This window comes from Sarcophilus harrisii, chromosome 1 (genome assembly GCF_902635505.1).
Source record: "Sarcophilus harrisii chromosome 1, mSarHar1.11, whole genome shotgun sequence".
Lineage (NCBI taxonomy): Eukaryota > Metazoa > Chordata > Mammalia > Dasyuromorphia > Dasyuridae > Sarcophilus > Sarcophilus harrisii.
This window is the reverse complement of record NC_045426.1, coordinates 463,333,674-463,349,630: the sequence shown is the minus strand read 5'-3', so window position 1 is coordinate 463,349,630 and position 15,957 is coordinate 463,333,674. Positions and strand designations below refer to the sequence as shown.

General features: G+C 34.7%; 1 pseudogene; it reads left to right on the top strand.

Moving 5' to 3' along the window:
• Positions 1–12,709: 12,709 nt before the first annotated feature.
• On the top strand, positions 12,710–13,589 carry LOC100925575 (annotated as a pseudogene).
• Positions 13,590–15,957: the final 2,368 nt, after the last annotated feature.

Sequence of the window (15,957 nt, the reverse complement as noted above, 5' to 3'; positions counted from 1 at the left end):
TACCACAATTTACTCAACCATTCTCCAATTGATGGGCATCCATTCATTTTCCAGCTTCTAGCAACTACAAACAGAGATGCCACAAACATTTTTGCACCTGTGGGTCACTTTTTCTCTTTTAAGACCTCTTAAGGATACAAGCCCAATAGAAACACTGCTGGATCAAAGCGTATGCCCAGTTTTATAGCCCTTTGAGCATAGTTCCAAATTGCTCTCCAGAATGGTTGAATCAGTTCACAACTCCACCAACAATATATTAGTGTCCCTTCAAACATTTGTCATTGTAATTTCCTGTCATCTTAGCCAATCTGAAAGGTTGTCTGTGTAGTTGTCTTAATTTGTATTTCTTTAATCAATCGTGATTTAGAGCACCTTTTTGTATGATTAGAAATGCCTTTAATTTCTTCATCTGAAAATTGTGCATATCCTTTGACTATTTATCAATTGGAGAATGGCTTGAATTCTTATAAATCTGAGTCAATTCTCTATATCAGAAGTCTTTTAAAAAATACTATTCATCTTGCATGTCAGATGTGACAATAGCCAGTTGTTTTTGTTGTTATATGTCCTTTGTTCTTGAAGATGACCACGGTATAAGGGAGGTGATGTCATTACATGCAAGTGAATTCAATTTGAGTGATTGAGGGCTGTGTAATATCACCAATCTCACTCTCCTCCAGAGTCATCTGGACCAGTGGCCTGATATAGATCAGGACAATTGGAAATGGTTCTAAATGCAGTGGGAGATCTTGGTCTTGGATGTAACTATAACCTAGATAGATTATGAAAAACAAGCCAAGAAGCTTCTAGAATTAATGAAAACTTACCACTAAAGTATCAAGCTGCCAACCCCACCCCAATCCAACCAATCCTCAATATGGAATGACATACTGAAAAGCACAGAACAAAACAGTAAAGTTTCATAAATGACAATGGAGACACCAGGATTCAGTGAAAGACTTCTTTCTGCACTTGGTTATTCCTTCAGAACTAATGTATGTGGTCTACTCTCTTTACTGACTCTCCCTTCTGACCCTTCTAGCCTTTAGCCATTCTAGCCATGGAATTATTCCACTCAAATATGGGGGTTCGCTAGCCATGAAAGGACAATTCTTCAGACTTTGTGACTACATTTGCAACCATCCCTGGACTCTATATTCATGTCAAAATAAACTCTGAGAATCTGGAGCTCTAACAGCAGCATTAAGGCTGAGCCCAGAAACTGCCTCTCATCCTTCATAGCAGGGGTTTCATCTTCAGAGGTTTATAAATGCAGAACAATATGGAAATCAGAAGAAAAGAATGAAAAGTACCTAGATCAGCTGAGTCATGTCTGCATTATACAAATCTGACTGAAGGCATGAATAAAAACCCTCATCTGCAGCAATGGAGTTGCCAGACTGTTTTTGATGGAAATTTCTATAGGGTTCACAGGGACTATCTTGCTTCAATTAACCTCACACAGAGAGTGCTACTTCAGACCGTCAGTGATTACTTATTTCTTTCATGAGAAAGTAAGGCTTTTGGAAAAGAACTTGGGGAACATTTTTATTTTCTTCTGCAGTTTTAACCAAAGACTTTCCAGATAGAGATGTTCAGAGTGATGTTCAATAAAAGAAGGCAAGGAGGACAAAGATAAGGTCAGTCAGTCATATATACTCAGCTAAAGTAATGGGAAAGAAGAGATTTCTGAACTTTCTTCTTATTTCCAACACCCTCTATTTGTTGGGTGGACAATATTTTGAAAATATCAGGATATGACATGAATGGAAGCTGGATTGAGTCCAGCCAGCTGGGTACTTTCCCCAGATTGCTAGGAGCATGTCAGAAGTCCCAGTCCCTGATACATCTACAGTAGTTTTCATGTGCCCTTCTCTCTGCCTTATAGAATCCATCTCTTTCTTCAAAATGTAGCTCAAGTTTTGCTTTTCATATGAAGTTTTACTTTATTCCCCAGTTGGTTATACCCTCCTCAAACTACCTTATATTTAACTACTTTGTATTTATTATCTTATTAGTTTTAATAAGCATATATGTCCTCATTTATTGTCTCCCCATTAAAATATAAACCCTTTGTTGAAAAGGGATTGGTTCATTCTTTATTTTTGTATACTCATTACCTAACATAGAGCCTACAGCACACTATGTTTTTCCATGATTTATTCAGTATATATTGCAGATAATCTCTGAAAGAAGGCACTAAAATTAAAGAAGCTAATAAGAAGACTAAGTGAGAGAGAGTAGAAGGAAAAGAGAAGAGGAGATAGACTCTTTGGAGAACACTCATGCTTAGACAAGTAGAAGAAGCAGGAAAGAAAGATGTCAAAAATCTAGAGAAGAAGGAGTATTCAGAAAATGTGTAGAGATCAAGTGGGAGGACTGAGAAAATGCCATTAAATTAGGCAATTAGTAAATAAATCATTAATATATTTGGAGAAAGCAATTTCAGTTGAATAATATGATCAGAAAGACTACAAAGGATTTAGAAAAGAATAAGAATGAAAAATTGAGAATGTTTCAGGGAGAAGCTTGGAATCATTAAGAAAACATTACAATTTCTAAGACAATTCAGCTTGATCTCTTCCTCCAGTTGAATTTTAGACCATTTTCAGTGTCTTCCCAAGATATAAATAATGATGGATAAGCTCTTTGGCTTGTCCATATAACAACATATGTCTGGAAAATTGGCTTTCCTCATCCACTTTTTTATAGGAAGATAGGCTGAATTCTATAATGATTTTAGATATTATTTCTGAGTTATTGCAGTACTCTTAGGCTTTATGCAATCAGCACAACATCAAATACAGAAAGGAGCATCTGGAAGACTTCACCATTCATAATGAATCTCTCTTCTATTTGGATTCTGGAATAGAACAATATCCACAAATTTATGATCATAGATTTATAGTCAGAAGGAACCTTAGAGGATATTTAGTCCAATAGTGTCAAACAGATTCCTGCTGACCACATATTGACTTTTACAAAATCACAAATTAGCATTCTATTTTATTATATTTTTATTTAGTTAAGCATTTCCCAATTACATTTTAATATGATTTGGGCTGTGCTTGAGAATTTTATGTGCAGCTGCCTTACTGATTATATGTTTCTGTTTTTAATTAATAATTAGAGATTTAACAAAATTGTTATGTATGGTGACACTTTTCAAAGAATCTTGTATGATTTTGACATACTTATGGGTGGATAGCTTGTTGAAGAAGATCATTTAAAGAGACAGTTTTGCTCTTTCAAATCAAATCAGTTTTTTATTATCAATGAAAATTAGCCCAGTGAGAACTTGTTTCCACTACAGTAAATTTTGTCACTGTAAAGATAGACAAGGGTATGCTATAGATCATTTTTGGAAAAGTCTAGCTGTTCCTTTTTCACACCTTCATGAAGATTTTTTTCTACAGATTATTATGATACTTTGTAGATATGGAAACATTTTGGTGATTATTAATATTTTCTTGGTCATCTTTTTGAGGAAAGTAAAAAGATCTAGGGTCCCCAACTCATACTTATGGTATCCTCTTTTCTTTTAGATGCCCTGATTCAGATTGATCCATTAATAACTTCAAAATTGTGCTGCTTTCAGGGAGACCTCCTCTCTCTATAATATTGTCCAACTGCTCTTTCTTTGTTTTGTTTAGTCCCATTTCAACTACTTAATTTAGCATACTGGAAACTAGGTGCTGTTAAAGATTAAATGTGGTTTCCCTATCATAGGGTGGCTCATAATTCTAAAACTAAAAGGTAACAACTTATCCTTAGAGGGTATCTAGTTCAATTTCCTCATTTTTGTCTTTTTGGGGGGTATTTTTGTATTAATCTTTTGTGCCTGACTCATAGTAGGTGTTTGGAAAATTTTTGCTGATCAATTGATGCTATAAATTAATTTCTGTTTGGGTTCAAGTTGTCTGAAATTTTTTTCTAAAGAGGACTATGAATCTACAAGCACAACTGGTTTCTTCTTATTTGTTACTTCCTTCTAAGAATCTAAGGCCAATTCCATATTCCTAAAGGAATGTCGGCTAAAGATCCTTACCCTTAAAATAATGGGTCACTTCCTAGCCTCTACTAGCTTGATTAATTTAAAACATTAGTTCTTGTCATCTAATTGAGAATAATGTGTTGAAAGTACTTCACTGAGGACAGGTAAAAGCTGACCCAAGAAATTGGTCCAAAACTTGCCAAACTACGTAAGAGTGGCCCAGTCAGGTGGAAGATTAGAGCTGGCTTGCCTGATTATTCAAAATTTTAATTTTCTTTTTTATTGAAAGTGTAATAATCACTAAACACAAGTATTTCTATATAAAAAGTAAGACAAAAAGAGGATTTTGCATGAAACTATAAATTACTATTTAGTTTAGCTTTGAAAATGTAAAATAAATTTAACAAAACAGTAAAAAAAAATCATCCTATTTATGTCCTTTTGAAAATCTTATTGTTTTTCTCTATGAATGTTTAATGTTTTACTGATGATTCTTTCTCTCTCTCCTTTCTTCATCTATCTTTTTCTTTCCTTTCTTTTCTTTCTTTTGTTTTTCTTTCTTTCTTTTATTTTTTCCTTCTTCCTTCCTTTCTTTGTTGCCATTTGCTCACAAAACTTGTCCCTTTCTCCACATAGAAATCCTCTATTATAATATATATTATAGTCATGGAAAACAAACCATCACATTGACCATATATATCCTATTCTCTGCCTCTCGTTCATAATTTCTCTCTAGGAAGTAAAATATTGGCTTCATCTTCAGTCTTATGAAGTCATTATTAGTTGAAAATTTTGTCAAAATTCATAATTTTGAAAAAAAGATTGAGGAACGGGGAAAAAAGCCTTCACAGTTTTTCTTACAATCATCTTGTGTCTTGGCCAGATGTTTTGAACTCTGGGGTTTTGTTTGTTAGTACATATATCCCATTCAAATTGGAAGTAGAGAGCAAAGTGCCTCTATTCTGGACCTTGGCAATGGAAAATGCAACTCTTTCTAGGCATCTGAAAGAAATAACAAAAGCAGATGACATAAATTTCTGTGTCATTTTCTTCATAATGTTGGACTCTTTAAACCTTTCTTCTGAGTCAATCTTTTCAAATATAGAAGGCCATCTTTCCTCTCTGTTTGTCCCCTTATCAAAGCAGGAAATCAAGCTGTTGGAAAGTATCGGGCCATGAATCAAATAACTAATCAGCTCTAGAGGGCTGCTTTGGATTTCATTTGGATTTTTTCTTTGATATTGGACATAAGGAAGTGCATGTGGTCCATAGACAAACACCTTTAGGTGATAAGAACCTAGCAATTAAACTCATGAGTGATTGTGAACAGATGTTTCCCTATAACTGCTCTTTCCCAAAGAATGAAGTCTGGCTTTAGGACTACACCCAAGCAAAGAAATCTCCATCAAGATCACAGCACCTGTGTAAAGGTTCTTAACTGTCACCTACCTATATAACTCTGAGTATTTCTATCCTATAGAAATGTACCAAGCCTCAAAGTCTATTTATTTGTAAGTAGCTCCCTCATTTTACAAATGAGAAAAAGGTGGCCCAGGGAAATTACATGATTTGATCAAGGTCACAATATAAGTGCAATTTGAATTCAGGTCCTTAGACTCCAGAGCTAGTGCTCTTTCTGTTATACTAAATATTTTTAATCTGACAGTCTCTTTCTCTGGTTTTTGTCTGTCTCTCTATCTCTTTCTCGGTTTCTGCTTCTTTAATTTTCTCTCTCCCCTCCTCTTTCTCTTCCTTCCTCTTCCACTTTTCATATACATACACTCACACATGCATGCACATATACATGTGCACACACACACACACACACATACACACACATCCCTATATATACCCCTTGTGGATCAGGCTGCTCCTATAAGAATATTGGTCTTTTTTAGTCCAGGATAACTCAGAATAGGTCAGCTCATGAAAATTTACCCTAATCTTAATTGGGGAAGATGTCAACAACACATTCATCTTTCACCTAAAAAAAACATTCCCTCATCTTCTTTTTGAAATGAAAATTCATCATACAACCATTGCTTTTCTCTCACTGATGCTGTTCTTGAATCATTTGCCTCCTTTGTGTCTGATAACAGAAATCGAAGAAAAATAAAATGATTGAAACAATTGATTCCCACTTGGTTGTTGGGTTTTTTTTGCATTACTTTGTTCTTTCCATCCCCATTCTGAATATCTGACTTTGGATTCCTTGGCAAACTTAAGGATATATTGGTCTTCAATAACCCAGACTCATTTTAGGATAAATACTTTTTTTGCGTGTGTGACAGCAGAACTGAATGACATTTTCGTTTCTGTTCTTACAGCACAAACCCACCTCCTGCTGTCATTTTTCCTTAGTCCTCCTCTAATTTCAGGTCATAAATTTTAGGTAGTTCTGAAAATGAGATGATCCCAGAAGCAACCAGAATTTTCTTGCAGGTGCCATGATGAGAGTCTGATACTGTTCTTCTCAGGTTCAGAAAGCTATCATTTTCTCCTGATTTATGGAAGGAAAAAAAATGGCAGATAAGCTTTGGGCTTTCCTCTTTCCTGAAATGACATGTTCTAGTTCCCCAAGGAGTATAAACTCTAGTGCTTTCATTACTGACTTCCCTTAGTAATGACAGGATTATGACTTAGTAGTGAGCCTTCTCATATCCTAGCCATTACCAGCTACAGCTTCTGTGATGTGAGTCAGATCAGTGGTGCAGGAGAATTCCCTGCCTGGTGGAGGAAATTTACTACTTGTGGAGTAACTGACTTCTCATTTTTCCTTCCTTCCTTCCTTCCTTCCTTCCTTCCTTCCTTCCTTCCTTCCTTCCTTCCTTCCTTCCTTCCTTCCTTTCTTCCTTCCTTCCTTCCTTTCTTCCTTCTTTCCTTCTTTCCTTTCTCCTTCTCTCTCTCCCTTTCTACTTTCATACTTTCTTTCTTTTCTTTTTCCCTATCTCCCTTTTTTCTTCCTTCCTTTTTTTTTTTTTTTTTTTTTTTTTTTGGCAATTTAACAGACCCTTAAGTGCATTGGGATCAGGATATCACTCTAGCTGTAAGTCAAGCTATAAAATAAAACATAAATTAGATATTACTTACAAGCCACATAATTTATGCTGATCAGTTTTCAAACACAGCCTTTTTCAGATTATAGAGTGAAGCATAACTAATGTGATGATAACTCACATAGCTAAATGTAGTACCAGTAAAGAACATGATGCTGTGCAGAGACAAACTGTCAGACGGAGGGCTCCAGTGCACCTCAAATATATTCCTCCATCAGCTTCTTTCTCCTTTATTGCATCTAATTTCTTGACTTCACTACTTCAGTATGATTGGCATTGGTTACATTAAAAAGTCATATTAGCTCTTCAGTGAATTACAACACTCAACTGTACTCTGTGATTTATCTCTACCCTGCTTCTCCCCATCTCACTATACAGGCTCAATTCCCCTTTGGAGCTAAAGGCAAAAGTTTAGACTTGATGAATGAAAGGTAAATGTGAACAAATCTTTTCCTTTTGGAGATTTACAAATGGGTGTTTCTGTCTGTTAAGGTGGCAGAGAGAAGCCAGCATCTTGGGCCTCTTCACCAGGGCTCACAAGCTGCTTGAGTCAGCAGAAAGGCCACATTTGTGCTGAGAGAATATTCTGTTTTTGACATTAGCTAGCCCTTATGAGGACAAACTTTGAAGTTATTTTCCCCTTACTTTCCCCTCTCTTTTCCATCATGAGTAATGCTTTGAGTTTCAGTTTAGAACCAAAGTGAAACATCAAAGAAAGTAAGTATATTGGGTTTCACTCTACAAGTTTCAAATTAAAACACAAAGAATCTGTTGCTATGTTTTACTTGGGTTTGGAGGTAAAAAGAAGAGTGAAATAGTGCTTCAGGGTAGGAAAAAAGATATATAAATATGACTAATATATTCATTTCTCAAGCAGAGTATTATCTTTTGGATATGGGTATTCCTCCCTATAATGCAGGTCCCAACTTATCCATGCTTACCTATCTATATGACTCTTGTGCACATGCTTCTAGAAGTTTATCACTCACACATAGTGTGAGTTCCTGAAGTTCTGACATATCTAGAGTGTGATGCAGACTATGTTGGTTATCACTAAATCACTTCCAACATCAATCAATTTCTTTCAATTATCTTTTTTCTAGAATAATCTCCTTTGTAGTTTTTCCCCTTTAAGAAATCACTTCTTAGGCTTCTCAGACTCAACTCACATGATTTCATGTGTAATCATTTTTTGGTACTATAGTATAAAAATGCCTGTTTTATTCCATAAATTAAAAAAAAGAATAATTTGTTTATAAAAAGAACCAAAAAAAGATCCTGTCTCAGACTGAAAGGGTATATACATTCCTTATTTCACTATGTCCCTCTCCAAAGCCGTCTATAGCGATTCTGGGTACAGAGTCTACCATCCGACCTTCTTATTTCTCATTGCTAAACCCAATATCTTTTAAAAATCATTCTTAATTCTGGTATGCTCACAAAGGAGACTCAGTGACACTCTTTAACTTCTGAAATTAAATACAAACTCAATCTATTTGGCAGTTAAAGCTCTTCACAACTTGGTCCCAATTTACTTTTCCAACTTTATTATATATTGCTTCTCTTCACATATGCTATGGTTCAATAAACCTGGATTTCTTACTCTTCCTCAAATAAGCTCTCAGTTTTAGTTTCCAGGCCTTTGTGCAAGCTGCCCTCCATGCCTGAAGCTCACTTCTGCTTCCTACAATCCCTAGTCTCCTGTAAGACATTTCAAATGCCATATTCTACACAAAGCATTTCCTGCTTCTACTCAGATACCATTGCCCTCTTTCCATAAAATCACTTTTTGTTTATTATCTATCCATCCATCCATCCATATGTGTGTATGTATATATATATATATATATATATATATATATATATATATATAAAACATGTGTATGTATGTATGTATGTATGTGTGTATCTATCTCTCTATCTACCTATGGTGTTTCTCATAATGGAATATAAATTTGAGGGCAGGAATGGTTTTATTTCTGTATTCGTATCTCTAGCATCTAAATGCCTTGTTTTAATCAACTGATTTCCTATGATGGGGTACAGGTACTCATTTGTCTCCAAAGTTCTGAATGAGTAGGGCATAAGTACTAAGTTTGCAATAATTCTATAGGTAGGAAGTACAATAGTTGTGTCTTTTTTTAAATCAATGAAGAAACTGAGGCTCAGAGAATTTAAGTCACTTGTTCAAGATGAGATAGTTGACAAGGAACAGAACCAGGACTTATGTTGAATCCTATTGACTTCAAATTCAGTGGTTTTTCTACTACAATCTCCCCTTCTTTCCACTTCCCCTTCCACCTTTACAAGATTTATTCATTGTTAGTATAGGAATCAAAGTCATTTTAGGGTTTGAAAAATTTTGTGAAAAATCAAAAGGGATTATTTGTGGGAATTGGAATGTGTTAGGAAGACAATGAAGGAAGAAAGGATTTGAAATAAGAAGCAAGGTCATTTTGGCCAGTATAGTCCTGGGATTTCAGGACTGTCCAACTCAGTAGATATAGACCTGTAGTAAATATGATCTCAGTAGATATAAGACCATTATGATGTCTTTCAAAACTATTACAATCCTTATTTCTAAACTTTCAGTCCCATTACAAACAGGAACTCCCAGATGTTACACATTAACAAAGAGGAAGCTGGAGAAGTTCTTACATAAATAGCAATAAATTAATTCACATTAATATCATTCTTTGAATGAAATAGAGTTGGCTTAATTTTAATGGTTTCTAGATTCCCTTTTTAATGGCAAAAGTCAGATTTCTGAAAGTCTAAGTGACATATAGTTATTATTGTACATGACTTTTGGAGCTCATTTCTTCTTTTTTAAAACAAAACTTTATTTAAAAAAAATCAGCAAAAATCCTCTTTTCTTCATTCTCTCTCCTCTCCTCATACCAATTGAAAATAAAACTCATGTTATAAATATGTATAGTCAAGCATTAAAATTTCTACTTTGGCCATGTCTAAAAGATAAATATATATCTGCGTATGTATATATGTATGTATGTATGTATATGAACATATTGCTATATGTTGTTGTTCAGTCATATCAATCATGTCCTATACTCTGTGATCCCATTTGAAGGTTTTTTGGCAATGAAACTGAAGTGGTTTGCCATTTTCTTTTCCAAAAAGCTCATTTTACAGATGAAGAACTGAGGCAGACAGGTTTAAATGACTTGCCCAAGTTGATACAATAAGTGTCTGAGGCCAGATTTATATATGTAAATATTTATATGTGTATATATAATTGCATATGTAAACATATATACATGCCTATATATATATACACACACACATATGTGTATGTATATGTATGTGTGTCTCATTCTACATTCTTGAGTCTCTTACCTCTCTACCAAGAAATGGGAAGCATATTTTATCATCAAAATTCCTGGGAATTCTTTGGAGCTTATTGCTGACTCTCACATCTTCAAGTCTGGGTTGTGGGGCATGGGGATTCCCTTTAAGGTCATTGGATCCCATATAATTATTTTGAAGTTGTTAAAGTTTGAAGTCCGTGAAGATAATAACAAATGACAAGGGAAAACTTGTGGCTTAGTAAATAGAATGCTGGGCAGGAAGATCTTCAAATTCAGCTTCAGATACTTACTAGCTGTGTGGACAAAAACACAACCATTTTTGCTTCAGTTTTCTAAACTGTAAAATGAAGATAACAATAATATACCTTCCAGGTCCTGTTGCAGATCCCAAGGGGATAATAATAGTGGATGCTATATATGCTTGTTTTCTACCCTCTCTTCTTATAGGTTCACAGAATTATAGTTGGAAGGGACTTTAGAGATTATCTAAATTTACTCTCCTTATTTTCAGATGTGAAAATTGAGATCCAGGGAGGTTAAGGAATTTGTCTATTATTACATAGGTATTAAGTAGCAGTGTTGGGATTCAGTCTCTTGCCTCTGACTCCCAAGGCAGTGTTCCTTCTTCCTCCCACCCACCCCCTCTCACACGACCATTCCCTGCTGCTGTCTCTGAACATGCTCATTTTCCCCTATGTTATTCTGCATAAACTATGACCCAGTATCACAAATCCTAACTGATAACTTCCTGGTTTCTTAAGTTTCACCTAGTTTCGATTTCATTGCTCAAGTCTTATGATCCATTATTTAAAAGAGAAGATTTATGTGCACATAGTAATTTTAGAGCAGAAACCCAACATTTTTTATCCTATAGTGCTTTGCTTTAAACACACTAACTTGTTACACCTGTGAGACCATTCTTATATTTGTCTGGAGAATGATTATTTGACTGACCCACTTTGGAAGAATCTTATTTTCAAACTATGAGGCTTCCTGTCTAATTAGAAGCCCTAGGGAAATTCTTCTAGCAAGGTCTTTTATGTAGGTCAGTGATGAAATGCAACAAGGTCAAACATGATAGGGATTTCTCTCCCCTAGTACCATTTCTGTTTTTGGGTAACAAAATAAACAAAACAGTATTGGAAACTAATGTTTTGTAATATGTGTTAAAGATCCCTGAAATTAAACATCTCTGAGATGTTTAGCTTCAATTAGTAGGTTCAGTTTGTCCATTAAGTTCTTTTTTTTTAATAGGTTTTTATTGACAGAACATATGCATGGATAATTTTTCAACATTGTCACTTGCAATCACTTCTGTTCCAACTTTTCCCTTCCTTCCCTTCACTCCCCCCTCCCCTTTTCCATTAAGTTCTAAAAAAAGTATAAAAAGTTGATGGGCAGCTAAGTGGTGCAGTGTATAATCTCCAGTCCTGGAGTCAATAAGAGTCATCTTTCTGAGTTCAAATCACACTTTAGATCCTTACTGGCTGTGTGACATTGGGTGAGTCATTTAACTCTGTTTGCCTCAATTCCTCATCTATAAAATGAGCTTCAGAAAGAAATGACAAAACACACCAGCATTTTTTAGCAAGAAAACCCCAAAAGGAATCACAAAAAGAGACCTTTCATGACTGAAAAATGACTGGGCAACAGCAAATACAAGTTAATAATCTCTTCCTTTTATTAAGAAACATGTTTCAAGAACTCAAGTTAAGGCAGAAAAAAAAGTCAATAACTTAACTTCTCTCCTGACTTCCAGTCTCACATCTCCAGCTGACTTTTGGGCATCTCAAACTGGATGTCCCATAGGTATCTTAGATTTAATATGTCCAAACTAAACTCATTATATCTTCCCCCAAATCTCTCATTTTTCCACTGCCCTTTAGAGCTCCAACATCCTCCCAGTCATTCAAGTTCTCAACTTAGATTTATCTTTGACTGTTTTTTTATTCCCCAAATCCAATCTATTGATTTTGCCTTTATGATATCTCTGATATACTCCCTTTGTTCCTCTGACACCGTTGCAGTGCTGATACAGGTCCTTATCCACCTCACACTTGCATCATTACAAGGGCATTCAGGAGAGCCTCCTTGACTCAAGCCCCTGCCCTCAAAGGGATCTTACTAAAACGTCAGTCTGACCGTTTCATCCCCTGATTCAATAATAGGAAGTCCCCTGGCTCTTTATTTTCTCTAGGATCATATATAAAATCCTCTCTTTATTTTTTTGAAACCCTTCATAACATTCTAGTCTATAATCCAGTGGCCTCAATACTATTCCTTCCATAAGACACTATCTCTCTACTCTGTACATTTTCACTTTTTGTCCCATGCTATAAAACATTGAACTTGATAAGAAAAGCATGTATTCCTGGGTGCCCCTAGGGCTGGGTCACTACTTATTATTACATGGGCTTTGTCCATTTGATGATGCACCAATACCCAGGTGCCATTTGTGTTTTTGCCAACATCCTGCTCTTTATCCAGAAGACCAAGAGCATGTTCCAGAGGACAACATGGTAGTAAGAGATGATCAGTAAGCAGAACAAGCAGACACATGTCCTGCTGGTCATTGCCCTATGTACCCCATGTGCATCAAGGCGAGCATTCACCTGCAGCTGCGGGATAAGTATGGTGACAAGATGTTGTGAATGTAGAAGGGGGAATCTGCAAGAGCACAAGGAACTTTTCAGCTACTCCTGCCCCAAGTTCCTGTTACCCATCATGCCCAACTATGATAATATATACCCCAATTTACCAAAAGGAATCTTTCCTGCAGCAGCTGAAGGTATTTGCAGATGAGGTGCTATCTACAGCTTCCTGAAGCTCTACACTACAATGTCCATGGCCAAGTGGCTGAATTCCTGGACCTCATTGAGTAGAAATTCTGTATCCAGCTTCTGGTCTTAAAGCACAACATGAAGAACGTGGTGTGGACAAGAGGCATCTCAATTCTGGAGGGGGAGTTCCAGTTGGCCTCTTGGGTAGACTTTTATACTGACAAGAACATGAAACACATTGTTGAAACTGAGGTAGTCTTCTGCTATGGAGACTTCTTCATCTGTCAGATCCATAAATATGAAGGAACTCAATCAAACCTTAAAGAAGATGGACAAGAGATCCTACGTTTGTACCATTTTCCACCACATTTATTCAGCATTCATAGGAATGCTGGTGACAGAACATGTTTTCCATCTTGTAGTGTCTTGACCTTTTGATCTAGATCAGTGGGCTTTTCATGTTGGGTTGAACATATAAATAAATCCCAGGAAGGGAAAAAAGCATCATCATAAGACTTCTTTGTCCTTCATATAAACATACATTAAATACGAATTTGTTTAAATTAACTTTTTGGCAAATATAACTCCAGCGAGTAAATGACAGGGATGAAGAAATCCACAAAGTGCAATGAGATTTGGCTTGAGATCTTGAGTCTGTTGCTTACTACTTGTGTAAACTTTGGCAGACAACTTCTCTGAGTCTGGTTCCTCATTTATTAAATGGAGGACTGGACAAGAAGGCTTCTGAGGTCCCTTTTAGTTCTCCTTCTTTGATCTGTTAATCGAAGATCTCAAGGTCTACAAATCTGAAATTCCGTAATCCTTGTCTGTGACCACAGAACTGTCAACTCATAGCTACCTATTTATATGAATGCATGCTAAAAACTTCTACCCACAAGAAATGGTTTGTGATACCTCAGTGTTATTAGTAGGTGAAATGTATCCACATTTGAGAACTGGACATGCACAGGAGCCACAATTAAGAGAAAATACCTTCAATGAGTCAAATCAAGGAGATTTCTTTCAAGATGTTAGAGTAAAAGGCAAAGATTTGTAAAGTATTAAATAGTTGACCAGAGAAATTACGCTGAATGTCATCTGTCTATCTGTCTATCTATCTATCTATCTGCCTTATAAATCACTCTGAATAAGAATGCTCAAGCCTAGTTATGTCCATTCAAATCTCTTGGATGTGTCATTTCTTAGAGAGTTCTTCTGTAACAAGATTACAATGGATGCTATAATGGTTATGAACAATTCCAGGTACTTTTAAAGACAATTATTTGTAAAAATGAAGATAGTAAAATATCCAGTTAAAAATTAACAAAGGAATTAATTTTGTACATTTCTGAATAAGATTTGACAAATAGAAGTTGGCATAAACACATCCTTCTACAGATAAGAACAGAAAAATGAGACCTCTTAAGAAACCATGAATCTCTACTATATATAGTTGATTTCAATTTTATTTTTGCTATTTCATATTTTGCATAGTTGTTCCAAAACCATACTGTTTATTCCATACTGCCTTCTGAACTTTCTTTTGCACTCTTCTCATCATTTTTAAATGCTTCATTGATTTTTTCTTTTCTTCTTTTTTAAAAGTATCATTATCATTACCTTTTTGCTTCAATAATATTCATTACATTTATGTAATGTATTTTTACATATACATTACATATATATTTTTTTAATTTATGGAAGCAATCCTCAATTAATGGGCATCCTCTTTGTTTTCATCTTTTAAAAATAAATTTTTAGGTATAAACCTATTTACCTATATATCTGGGTTAAAAGATACACATAATTTAGTGACTTTAAGGATATAGTTCCAAATTGCTCTCTAGAATAATTATTGCTAAATAGTTTGCAATTATAACACCAACTAATTAGTGTGCTCATTTTCCCATAACCATCTACCTAACTATAATCATTGTCTTTTTAAAATGTGTGTATAACAGAAGCTAATGGTTGTTTTAATTTTATTTCTTTTATTATTAGTAATTTGGTATTTTTTTTCACTTTGCTGTTGAATACTTGCTTTTGTTCCTTTTAAAGCTTTCTGTTCAAATCCTTTTAAAATGTAAAGACAGAATGGCTCTTATCCCTATGTATTTATACAAATTATCTACATAATTATCAAATATTAGAAAAAATTTTCAGCAAATATTTCTCCCATTTTACTGTTTAATTTCTAATTCTAATTGCATTAATATTATTTGTGCAAAAATTTGTTCAATTTTGTATAATAAAAACTGTCATGTGATTCCTGCCACCCTTTGTTTCATCAAGAATTTTCCTATCCCTAGTTGGGAAATATATATTTATGCCTCATTTTCTAATTTTGTTTTATATGTTTTTTTATATATTGACTTGCATCTATTTGGAGTTTATTGTGATATATATATATATATATATATATATATATATATATATATGTAGTGTGTAGTGTTCGTTTAAACCTTATTCTCAGATTACTTTCTAGTTTTCTGAGAGATATTTCTGAAAAAGTCCTTTCCTAGTAAATGGTGTCTTTGGGTTCATTGACTATTATGTTACCATGTTGTACATCTAACCTGCTCCACTGATCAATATTTATATTTTAATTGTTACAAGATAATTTTGAAGATTATCTTTTAGTATAGTTAGACACCTTGCTCCTGCTGAATTTGTTTCATTACCACTTTTCTTTATTTCTTCTTAAATTAATGTACTTTTGTTCACACAAATTAATTTTGTTATAATTTTTCTAGTTCTATAAAGTAATGCTTAGGCAATTTTTATTGGTATGGCACTAA